Below are 12,480 nucleotides of genomic sequence, written 5' to 3'. Positions count from 1 at the left end.
TTAAGATAGTTATGTTTTTGTATAACGAAGCACCAACATAGGATTAAGATAGTTATGTTTTTGTATAACGAAGCACCAACACATAGGATTAAGATAGTTATGTTTTTGTATAATGAAGCACCAACACATAGGGTTAAGATAGTTATGTTTTTGTATAATGAAGCACCAACACATATGATTAAGATAGTTATGTTTTTGTATAACGAAGCACCAACACATATGATTAAGATAGTTATGTTTTTGTATAACGAAGCACCAACACATAGGATTAAGATAGTTATGTTTTTGTATAACGAAGCACCAACACATAGGATTAAGATAGTTATGTTTTTGTATAACGAAGCACCAACACATAGGATTAAGATAGTTATGTTTTTGTATAATGAAGCACCAACACATAGGGTTAAGATAGTTATGTTTTTGTATAATGAAGCACCAACACATAGGATTAAGATAGTGATGTTTTTGTATAACGAAGCACCAACACATATGATTAAGATAGTTATGTTTTTGTATAACGAAGCACCAACACATAGGATTAAGATAGTTATGTTTTTGTATAACGAAGCACCAACACATAGGATTAAGATAGTTATGTTTTTGTATCATGAAGCACCAACACATAGGATTAAGATAGTTATGTTGTTGTATAACGAAGCACCAACACATAGGATTAAGATAGTTATGTTTTTGTATAATGTAGCACCAACACATAGGGTTAAGATAGTTATGTTTTTGTATAATGAAGCACCAACACATATGATTAAGATAGTTATGTTTTGTACAACGAAGCACCAATACATAGGATTGAGATAGTTATGTTTTTGTATAATGAAGCACCAATACATAGGATTAAGATAGTTATGTTTTTGTATTATGAAGCACTAACACATAGGATTAAGATAGTTATGTTTTTGTATAATGAAGCACCAACACATATGATTAAGATAGTTAGGTTTTTGTATAACGAAGCACCAACACATAGGATTAAGACAGTTATGTTTTTGTATCATGAAGCACCAACACATATCATTAAGCTACTTATTTTTTCGTTTTATGAAGCACCAACCAGAGAGAGACATTGTAGAGAGAGACCTCAGTGCAGAGAGAGACATTGTATAATGTCTCTCTGTCTGTCTGTCTCTCTCTGTCCCTCTCTGTGGACGTATCCAGATGGTCGTTATGTTGGGACGGTGGTTTTCTCCATATATGTCTGGACGGTGGTTATTTCTGGGTTGGGTTTGTCTCTGACCATATCCGGGTGGTGTTTATGTCTGGACGGGAGTTTGTCTCTGGACGCGTAACTCCATATGTGGCTGGCCAGTGGTTATGTCCGGGCGGGGTTTGTCTCCAGACATGTCCGGATGGAAGTTTGTCTCCGGACATGTCTGGGCAGTGTTTAACTCTGGACGGAAGTTTGTCTCTTGGCGGTGTTTATGTCTGGATGTGAGCTTGTCTTTGATGTGGGAATGCCTGTCTGTTTCTACGAGCGGTTGCGGGGGGGGGGGGTTGGAGGGGTAAGGGAAGGAGGATGCAGCAGGGGTGGCAAGGGGAGGGACGGGGTTTGAAGGCTTCAAATGGGGGAGAATACGGTGACATGATTGAGAGGGGGAGGACTTGAGTTAGGGTTGAGAACTTTCTGTGGGGGTGTGGGGATTGAGGAGTTGTGGTTGGGAGGTTGGGAGGTGGCTTGGAGGTTTGGAGTGGTGAGGGAATAGAAACGAATATTAAGAAAGCAACAAAGGCTACCAAAGTTTTGTATCAGTGTCATCAAATTGTTTGGGATGAATGCACAATGTCTCACAAACTGGCCCTCCACACACTGGGTCAAAGCCTCCAGGACATTCGATAAAACAACGTCACCCTCATAACGCAAGTGCAAAAGTCATTTTATTCGTTGTTGAAGCTTCGGCACTTTTGTTTTGAGGGTAACGATATGCTAATGGGTGGTGTGACTGGTGACTTCCTCAAGACCCTGCCAGTAATTCCCTGTGGCACTCCAGCAGATGAGCTGAACACATACTTGAAAGCCTTGTACCTGGGGAGGGATGTTGAAAAGATGAGCCTGCAAGCCAACATGCGTTCTCATCTTCAGCTGGAGCAATTGCAGCACTTCTCCTGCAGATGGGCAATAGCCAAGTACCTGTTGATCCTGCTGATGGAACAATTTACATCCCTGCAGGCTGTGGAAACATTGTATGTACAAGTGGAAGAACTGATGTTCAAGGTCTACCCAAATCTAGAAACAAACTACATGAATCCTCAATGGCTTTGTGAAAGAGTCATCTTCGCACCAAGGAATAACTCGGGACATTGAATGTACGATTGTGTTCACACCAAGGAAGAATGACTTAGCAAAGATACCTTGCCAAGAGCAGTCTTACAAGTCACTGGACACTATTGTTGATACTGATCCAGCAGTTCAATGTCCAACAGAATTTCTGAATTCATTGCAACTACCAAGGATGCCACAACACAATCTTCGGCTGAAGGTTGGTGCACCAATCATGTTGCTGCGAAACTTAGACCAGCAAATGCTATGCAATGGAACCAAACTAACTGTGAAGAGACGAATGCCACATGTTTTTGAGGGCACCATGATTACTGGATGTGTCAAAGGAGAAGAGGTTTTCACTCCCAGAATACGTCTCATACCCACAGACATACCTTTCGATTTTAAGAGACTTCAATTTCCCATCAGACTCCACTTTGGTATGTCTATCAACGAGGCCCAGGGGCAATTGCTCAAAGTTGCTGGCCTTAACCTTGACACCATGCTTCTCACATGGACAGCTTTATGTTATGTGGGATGCTCAAGAGTTGGAAATCCAAAGAGCAACACAACTTAGATCTTAATTCAACTTTCAATTCTTAATCAAACTGAAGTTAAACACAAAATAACGATGTTTGGGTGAGAGGAGTGGAGCTTGGCTTACGCCTCTGCACTTTCACATCGCGTTCGAAGATGAATTCTTTTTGGAAATCAAACCACAAGGATACACAAGGAACTTTTGCGCAGGAGTAGACCCTTTGGCCCAACATGCCGGCACTGTACAAACCCCAGTGTAGTTACCCATCCGCACAAGCCAGTATCCCCAATACCCCTCTGTGCTGTATGTGGATTTGATTTATGCTTGTGCACCACAAGCTGGGTAGCATGCTTTTGGAACCACGTGGAATAAAGTACAGTGCACGCATACATGTATCTCCGGCCTTGTCTCTTGTTACTTGTATTGGCGGTGAACGGCATTCTTACAATGGAGCAAAAACACATCAACTATTGTTTTTCAAAAATGACCCCTTTCCTCTATGTCAAACAACGACGAACGATTCAGCCTGGCCGTTCATTGCCGGGTGGTATGGTGTCGATTTGAGATGCTCGACACCATTCTGAACCATGGAGTCACTGAAAACACCAGAGACAAACTGAGGAACATTATCAGAAACCAAATATTCAGGTACTCCTTTGTTTGTAAAAAAAAATTGACCAGTTTCTCAACTGTCTGCATTTTCTGCCATTGTGGATTGCATGATGACAACCTCTGGCCACTTGGAGAACCTATCGAGGACAACCAAGAATATCTTATTCCTAAATGAACAAACAAAGTGGACATGAATTCTTTGCCATGGCTTGTTGTTGTGTCACAAAGTCAGACCACACGTTGGTTCTTCAGCTCAACCATTTTTAATGCAGTCTCCTGCTTCCCTTACTCCACAACTCTCCGACGTCACTCTCCGTTCCACGTCAGTTCCGGTTCATCATGCATTCATTAATATTGATGTAACTCCCAATACCACGTATTCTTTTTTTTTTGTGAAAATAACAACTGGTCATGAAAACCCCAATAATATAGTAAGCATGTAATGCAAGGTAACATGTCACATGACAAAGTCCTTGGTCCATTCAGGGGCTCGACGATATCTCATCCCACAACGAACACCTGGGGCAAACTTGGTGTGCAATGTACGTCCGCGTAGAAGTTCAGCAGGGGTCTGATGAGTTGTTGCATGTCTTGTAGCTCGATACGTTTGCAAGAAGTTGGGTACGAATGATTTCCAGGGCTTTCCTTCGACATTTGCAGTGTGTAAACAGTCCTAAAACACTATGTTGAAGCGTTCTGTCTCCCCATTGGCTTGTGGGTAACTTTGACCATTGTGGCTTTGATGTTTCTTTCCTGCAGGAATGCTTCAAACTCAGTAGAAACAAACTGAGATCCATTGTCAGAGATAAGTTCCCGCAGATTTCCTTCACGACTGAATACTGTCGTCAGGAACTTGATAACTGTAGCAGATGTTACTTGGGACGTAAAGGTTACTTCTGACCATTTTCTGAAGTCATCAATTAAGGTAATGGCGTAGCGACAGTCCATTTGGCCGTTATCAAGTGGTCCCACTATATCGATGGCAAGCTTCTCCCAAGCAGCATTAGGAAGCGGAACTGCTTGCAAAGGTGGAACCCGAGTGACGGTTGTTTTTATTCATCATGCATTTGGCAAGTAATGCACAACTTGAGGACAACTTCCACGTGTGAGTCCATCCCTGGCCACCGCTAGAGGTCACGCAGCCTTTGTTTAGTCCTTACAATACCTTGATGCATATCATGGGCAAGCTGGATTAACTTGGGTTGAAGTTCTGTCGGTACTATCACACGGTGAGTGCCCCGAATCAAGTAATCCTCCTGTACAGCCAGTTCATTTCGAATGCGAAAGTAGGGAAGTACCTTTGGGTCAATGCCCTTCGCAGTGCAAGGCCATCCTCTGGAGACATATCATCGCACCTTTTGTAGAATAGGGCATCTATTGCAAGTTTCCTTGAATTGTTCCACAGGTACAGCAGCGCAGTCACCGGACAGTAAAGCCACCATTTCTACATCCGGTTCGTGGTAAGGCTCTGTCATGGGGAGTGGTAACCATGATAAACAGTCTGTAGTAACATTTTGATGGCCAGTTTTGTACACAATTTCATAGTTATACGACAGTAAGCGTGCAGACCAACGTGCAATTCTCATTCCAGCTCGACCAAGACCTTTCAAAGACAGTAGTGTGGTCAGTGGACTGTGGTCTGTACGCAGGATAAATTTCCGACTCCCCAGGTAACTACGCCATTTCTCAGTTGCCCAGACACAGACGAGAGCTTCTTTCTCCACTGTGCAGTACTTGCGTTCGCATTCTGTGAGCGTTTGGGAGACAAATACTCCTGTTTCCTCTGTGGAGTCCTCATGAAGTTGAGTGAGCACTGCTCCAAGTCCATAATCAGAGGTGTCTGTGGTCACAATGGTGGTCTGAGTCGGGTCAAACAAAGCAAGTGCAGGGCTGTTAGCAATCAATTTTTTTTTTCTTTTTCAAAGTCAGTGTGTGCAGCCTCGGTCCAGGAGAGGTCAGCATCCTTGCGCAGTGAGGCACGAAGTGGCTCCATGACTGTCGCATAATTTGGAATGAATTTGGAGGACCAAGAAGTCAAATTCAGAAAAGAACGCAGAGCAGATGCATCCGTTGGGGGTGGTGCTTGTGTTGCTGCCACCACATGTTTGGCATTTGGGCTCATGCCCTTTTCTGAGATCACATGACCCAGAAAAGAAAGTTCAGCCTTCCTGAAATGACATTTGTCATGAGGCAGTTTTAAGCCTGCTTGATCAGTACGATTCAAAACAGCTTGAAGACGTTCCTCATGTTTCTCTCGAGACGAAGCAAACACAATTATGTCATCTCGGTAACACTGGACGCCCTCCTTGCCAGCTAAGATCTGTGACATCATTCGCTGGAATGCACTGGGAGCAGAAGCAAGACCATGAGGAACACGGCAATAATGGTAAAGTCCCTCGTGTGTTATGAAAGCCGTAAGGTCTCTGCTTTCCTCATGCAAGGGCACTTGATGGTCTGCACTCTGAAGATCAAGAGTAGAGAACATCCTCGCTCCCCGAAGTTCTGCGAATACCTCCTCAATATGTGGGAGTGGATGACTGTCTATTACGATCGACTTATTGGGTTCACGAAGATCCACGCACAGTCGTAAACCTCCTGTTTTCTTACGCGTAACGACAATAGGTGGAACCCATTCAGAAGAGTCAATTCTCTCAATGGTACCCGCTTCTTCAAGCGTTTTCACTTCTTGAGAGACAGCATCACGGACACAAAAAGGTAACCGGTGAAGCTTCTGCTGGATTGGCACCACATTGGGCCTTATCTTTACTCTGCGTACAAATCTTTTTGCATAGCCTTGAGTTCCGGTGACGTTAGGATTAGATATCTGCCAAACCGATGTTTGATGCACAGAGGTACTTAGCACCGATGCAGGAGTAACACATCCACGAACAATATTCAGTCCGAGAGCAGTGAAGAGGTCCATGCCGAGTGTAGGTGTTCCAGAAGGCACAATGAAGAAATCAGGCACAGAAACATGGTTGTGTCACACCTGTACTTGAAGACAACCAACTACAGAGATCGTCTTTTTTTTTTTTTAGGTAAATCACCAAGTACTGACCGTGTACAGCATTTGGGCTGCTGTTTGCAACATTGGTTAGGGGCGCAGCTATGCCGCTGATGCAGTGCCCCTATTGCCAACACACTGGTGCTTTCACCAACCTGAGTCTGAGACAGGCTGAGTCAACCCCCTGGTGTTAATTCAGCAGCTGACAGGGCTCGAACTCAGGACCTGAGGATCCCAAGCCACCACCCTAACTGCTAAGCCAACACCAGGCTTAGTCACCAAGTGTAATATTGGTTCTGTAAGAAGTGCATTCTTGAAATGCTCCAGGTAGGTAGACTCTGGAAATATGGAAACGACTGAACCCGTGTCCACCAGCAGCAATTCAGTTGAGCCTGTCCATCAGGTATGCAAAGACGAACATCACAAAATAGGTTCTCTCTAATTTGTTCAGAGGTTTGTGTGTTTATGCTTAAAAGTCACATCTAGCACAGTCACTTCCCGCACTTGGTATTTGTGGTCTTTACAGCGACATACTTTCGCAAAATGTCCACTTTTGCCACACTGCCTGCAATTTACATCTTTTGCAGGGCATCTGGGGGTAATTGGCTAAGTACATTGCAGATCCACAACGATAACAAGTACCCTCTTGGTGTACCTGTCGAGCTTGTGACAATTTGGGGTTTTCAGGTTCATTTGATGTTTCCCTATGGATGGGGTCGCGTCTGCATTGTCCCACACTGGTACGTGCTGGAATTGTATTTACATCCTAAAAGGACGTCGACGTGCCGCATGTAATCGCTTTTTCTTCTGCCATGGCCGATTCGATTTGGCCGCCATTACAAGGACTTTCTGCAGCGTAAGCTCCGGTTCCAAAAGCAATCGTTCACGTAGACGAACTGTAAGGGTTTTTTTTTTACATGAGCTGATCACTAAACTCACAATTAACCGCAATCTCACGTAAAGCAGCAACGAACTGAGCAGTGGATTCACCAGGCCTCTGTGAATTCATTCACCAGGCCACCAAATGGATTCACCAGGCCACCAAATGGATTAACCAGCCACCAGGCCACCAAATGGATTCACCAGGCCACCAGGCCACCAATTCATTCACCAAATGGATTCACCAGACCACCAGGCCACCAATTCATTCACCAAATGGATTAACCAGCCACCAGGCCACCAAATGGATTCACCAGGCCACCAGGCCACCAAATGGATTCACCAGGCCACCAGGCCACCAAATGGATTCACCAGGCCACCAGGCCACCAATTCATTCACCAAATGGATTCACCAGGCCACCAGGCCACCAATTCATTCACTGAATGGATTCACCAGGCCACCAATTCATTCACCAGATGGATTCACCAGGCCACCAATTCATTCACCAAATGGATTCACCAGGCCACCAGGCCACCAATTCATTCACTGAATGTATTCACCAGGCCACCAATTCATTCACCAGATGGATTCACCAGGCCACCAATTCATTCACCAAATGGATTAACCAGGCCACCAATTCATTCACCAAATGGATTCACCAGGCCACCAGGCCACCAATTCATTCACTGAATGTATTCACCAGGCCACCAATTCATTCACCAGATGGATTCACCAGGCCACCAATTCATTCACCAAATGGATTAACCAGCCACCAGGCCACCAAATGGATTCACCAGGCCACCAGGCCACCAAATGGATTCACCAGGCCACCAGGCCACCAAATGGATTCACCAGGCCACCAGGCCACCAATTCATTCACCAAATGGATTCACCAGACCACCAGGCCACCAATTCATTCACCAAATGGATTAACCAGCCACCAGGCCACCAATTCATTCACCAGGCCACCAGATGGATTCACCAGGCCACCAATTCATTCACCAAATGGATTCACCAGGCCACCAATTCATTCACCAAATGGATTAACCAGGCCACCAGGCCACAAATTCATTCACTGAATGGATTCACCAGGCCACCAATTCATTCACCAAATGGATTCACCAGGCCAGCAGACGAAACTTATATCGTTCAAAAACAACGTTCACCTTCGGCATGAAAAAGGCTGTTAATGCACCGACAACAGCAGAGTACGTGTCCCCATCAACTGGGAGGGTATCGAATAAACGCTGCCCTTCAGTTCCTCGGCAGTGTCTAAGCAATGTGCGCTTCCTTGCATCAGAAAGTGTGTCGTCATTTACAGCCAGCATGAAGTTCTTGAACATTCGCCTCCATTAGGTAAAAGGTATCGAAGGCTCACCCGGACTTGGTGAGAATGCACCAGGTGGTGTAAGAGCAAGGTGAGCCATCCTCGTCACCAATATGTTGTGTCGCAAAGTCAGCCCACACGTAGGCTATTCAGCTCAAATGTTTTTAACGGCGTCTCCTGCTGCCCTTACTCCACAGGTCTGGAGCAGGCGATAAGAACGACACCTGCCGTGTATTGTCAGCATCCGACTGGCATGTCGAGCAATGCTTAATCATACAATGTCCTTGTCCAGACCAGGCCACCACAAGAGACTACGGGCTAGACCTTTGGTGGTTTTAACAACTCCAAGTTGACTGCCATGTGGCTCATTGAGACAATGTTGTCCAAATATCAGAAGAACCGCTGTTCTCATACTCCACATAATACAACCTTGAGCTAAAGCCAGCTCTGATGACCTAAGCACATACGGTTGATACTCAGGCATTGAAGGCAGGTTGTTCCAACTACCAGTGGAGATTGCCCTCTTGACACAGGCAAGCGTAGAATCGTGGGATGATTCAACAGCCACATGCTTAGCCGTGATGGGCCCACAATGGATCTGGCCGAGTGTAAACACATCAACATGATTGGATGATTCAAATGAATCCCCCTTGCAAGGCAAGCGAGAGAGACCGTCACAGTTGGCATGTTTCTCGGTGCCACGAAACTGGATGTCATAGCCATAGGCAGCGAGGAACAAACACCATCGTTGTATCCGAGCCGTTGATGAGATACCTTGTTTTGGTTTCCTGATGATTGGAGTGGTTTATGATCAATCTGTACAGTGAAATGGTGGCCCAGCAGGTGCTAATGAAACTTTCGTACTCCACGCACGAGGCTGAGGGCCTCCCGCCTGATTTGGGCATATTTCTGTTCCACTGTTGACAGAGTACAAGATGCAAAAAAGATAGTGTTCAGAGCTATCGTCCATTTCGTGTGAAAGAACCGCTCCAATGCCATCGGCAGAGCCACCACATGCTAAGATGAGCGGACGTTTAGGGTCATAGTAAATGAGAACAGTATCCTCTGAGCGGATTGAAGCTTGATATGATTGAAAGCTGCCTGTTGGTCGGATATCCATCCTTTCTGAGCAGCCCAGTTAACGGGGCCAACTCAGAGGTCAGGTTGCTCATGAATCCCTGGTAGTACTGCACCACACCAATGAATGAGCAAATCTGGATTTTGTCTTGTGGCGATAGCATGTGCCGAATCACATTTACCTTCTGTGGGCCTTTCAACAGCCCATATGGCATGACGATAACAGCCCATGACAACAGCTCATGTGGCAGCCCATGTGGCATGGCCTGAGGTACTCCAAACATTGTTTGAAGAAAGCACGCTTGTCCCTATTCAAGCGGAGACCACAAGCCTCCAACCTGGTTCGCACTTTGTCAATGTTCTTGAGGTGTTCCTCAGCCATTTTACCAGCAATGAGCAAGTCATTAAGGTGGAATTGTGCAGGAAGATCGACACAAACCTGATACATAGCTTTCTGCAACAAAGCCTGAGCTAAGGCAATGCCAAAAACAGTCAGGTGTATCGATAAAGTCCTTTACACGTGTTGATCGTTAACAGGTCACCACTACCAGGCTCTATTTCCAGATGAAAATATGCATTCCGCAGGTCGACGTTCGTAAATAATTTACTCCCTGCCAATTGTGCGTCCATCTCATCGATCAATGGAAGAGAGTCCTGCCTGATATGAAGACCTGGGTTGACTGGAGCCTCGAAGTCCCCGCATAATTGAACATTACCATTCCACTTCAGCACTATGGCGACTGGAGTGGCTCAGTCCGAGTATGACACCCATTCAGTTACTCCACAAGCCTCAAGCTTATCTAACTCAGCTTTTACCTTGTCATGGAGGGCACATGGCACTGGCCTCATTTTACAAAAACGAGGAGCCATGCCCTCCTTTCGGAAAAGCTTGGCTTATATATCCTTGAGTTTGCAAAGCTCCTTGGAAAACAGGCCTTGATGCTTCTGAAGGATCTGCTCCAAACGATGCTCTAACTGACCTGATGTTGTTTGCATTAGGTGAATGTCTGAACAGTCCAGCTTAATGCGAATCAGCCAGTTATGACCGAGAAGGGATGCTCCACTTCCCCGAACCACATATAATTTGAGACCGGCATGTTGGCCTGATGGCTCGCCGAGACATCCACAGCCCCAATCCGATTTATTTTCTCGCTGGTGTAGGTGTGTAATGTGAGGTCCGAACTGACGAGCTTCAGACCATTCAGCTTACGAGAGGTCTATTCGCTTGTGATGGAGACTGCAGCACCAGTGTCGACTTAAAATGTGATAGGAGTCTCGTTAACTTCCACATCTACTATTATTGGTTGAGCTATTGGAGTTCCAAATTAATAAAGAACCAACACTGGTTGAACATCTTGACCCGGGTCATCGTCGTCCATGTTGTGTATGGTGGTTGAAGCCGCTCGACAGACGCGTTTCAGATGGCCCACCTTTAGACAATTCAAACACACACTATCCTTATAGGGACAAGCACGACACAACAGAAGTGTCATTCTCCGCACCCCCAACATGCCTGAGTGGGCACCTTGTCACCCGAATGGAATTGTTGCGATTGGTCCACGGTATTCCCTCATGTTTTGTTTCTTCCTGAAGGTTGTTCTGAACCCGAAGTCCAAGATGAACCGAATATCTTGATTCCTGTGTCGATTTTCATTGTCAGACTGGTGATGACCCGTACATCTTTGACTGTGAGACAGCCGATGGATGAGGTTTCAACTGCATTGATGAATGTAATGTCCTGGAACTCGATGTGACGTATTGCAGAAACCATCTTCTGATCTTGTAAACCGGCAATAAATATATCCCTAAGTCTGGCTGGATGCTCATCTGGCATGAATTTGCAGGCGACAGACAGATGTTTCAGTCTTGCCACGAAATCAGCAACGCACTCTCCCAGGTTCCTTGTCAAATTATCGCATTCATACCTCAGTAGTTCCGGCAAATTTTAAGATTCAGTTTGTTCCTTCATCTTCTGGACAATAGAGTGGAATGTCAAGACGTCGTCTTTCAGCATTTTGGGAGCGACTAAGTCACAGAAAAGCCGGTAGTTGTCCGATGACTGTTTAAAACCCCGAGTGAAATGTATCGTGAAAAACAAAAATGCGATCTTGTGAAGTTTTGTGGCGATTAACCTTGGGAGCATCATTAAGAAACAAAAACAAAACGTCTTACTCACTTGTATATGGAAGATAGCATCACTCTAAGCTCCTACTGAAATGAAATAACATCCAAAATGAAAGCAGATCACACAAAAAGGTGAAAAAATTCAAACTAGGTGAGACAGCTGAGACCGAGTGTGCATACCTCTTGTCCATCCTGCCGTAGTGTGGGGATTCAATACTTTGTAAGCCACCGAAATCATTGTTCAATTGTCTTTAACTCGTAGTTGACTTGTCCTGTTGCTTTACTCATTCTAATCCATCATAACTCTGGGGACGTCCCAATGGAGAACTGAGCCACAGTCGCCACACCCACTGCTCATGCCGCGTGAGCCTTCGCCTGCTTGATTATAATCATTGCACTCAATGAAGTTACACTTTGGCAAAAACAGAACAGTATAAAAAGTTTAAGTTTCATGCTTCAGCAATTTCACATTTTTTTGTGTAAATATGAACAATTCACACATTCTTTGACACACCTTCCTCTCCTCGACCTCCAGAGAGTTGTATGGTGGGGGAGGGGTTTGGAAGGAGACAGCGCGAGGTGGGGGGGGGGGAGGTGGCAGGGCGAGGGGTGGAGGAAAGGCGGCAGTTCGAGGAGTGGAGGGAAG

The 12,480-nt window shown here is 45.3% G+C and overlaps 1 protein-coding gene across 12 annotated transcripts in view; it reads right to left on the bottom strand.

Moving 5' to 3' along the window:
• Positions 1 to 12,480, bottom strand: part of LOC147009633 (carnitine O-palmitoyltransferase 1, liver isoform-like) — a 170,323-nt gene that overhangs the window by 143,206 nt on the left and 14,637 nt on the right. The window contains exon 2 of one of the 12 annotated variants that reach the window (XM_085863347.1): positions 12,015 to 12,212. The exons of 10 other annotated variants lie outside the window; for them this stretch is intronic. The gene's annotated coding sequence lies outside the window, so the exon portion shown is untranslated. The remainder of the gene's footprint in view (positions 1 to 12,014; positions 12,213 to 12,480) is intronic. One more of the 12 variants, XM_085863346.1, reaches the window with a different exon arrangement.

Source organism: Eptatretus burgeri, chromosome 17 (assembly GCF_056783735.1).
Source record: "Eptatretus burgeri isolate ZD-2024b chromosome 17, Ebu_testis_v1, whole genome shotgun sequence".
Classification (NCBI taxonomy): domain Eukaryota; kingdom Metazoa; phylum Chordata; class Myxini; order Myxiniformes; family Myxinidae; genus Eptatretus; species Eptatretus burgeri.
Note: the sequence above shows the minus strand (reverse complement) of the source record. Positions and strands in the feature narration are given on the sequence as shown.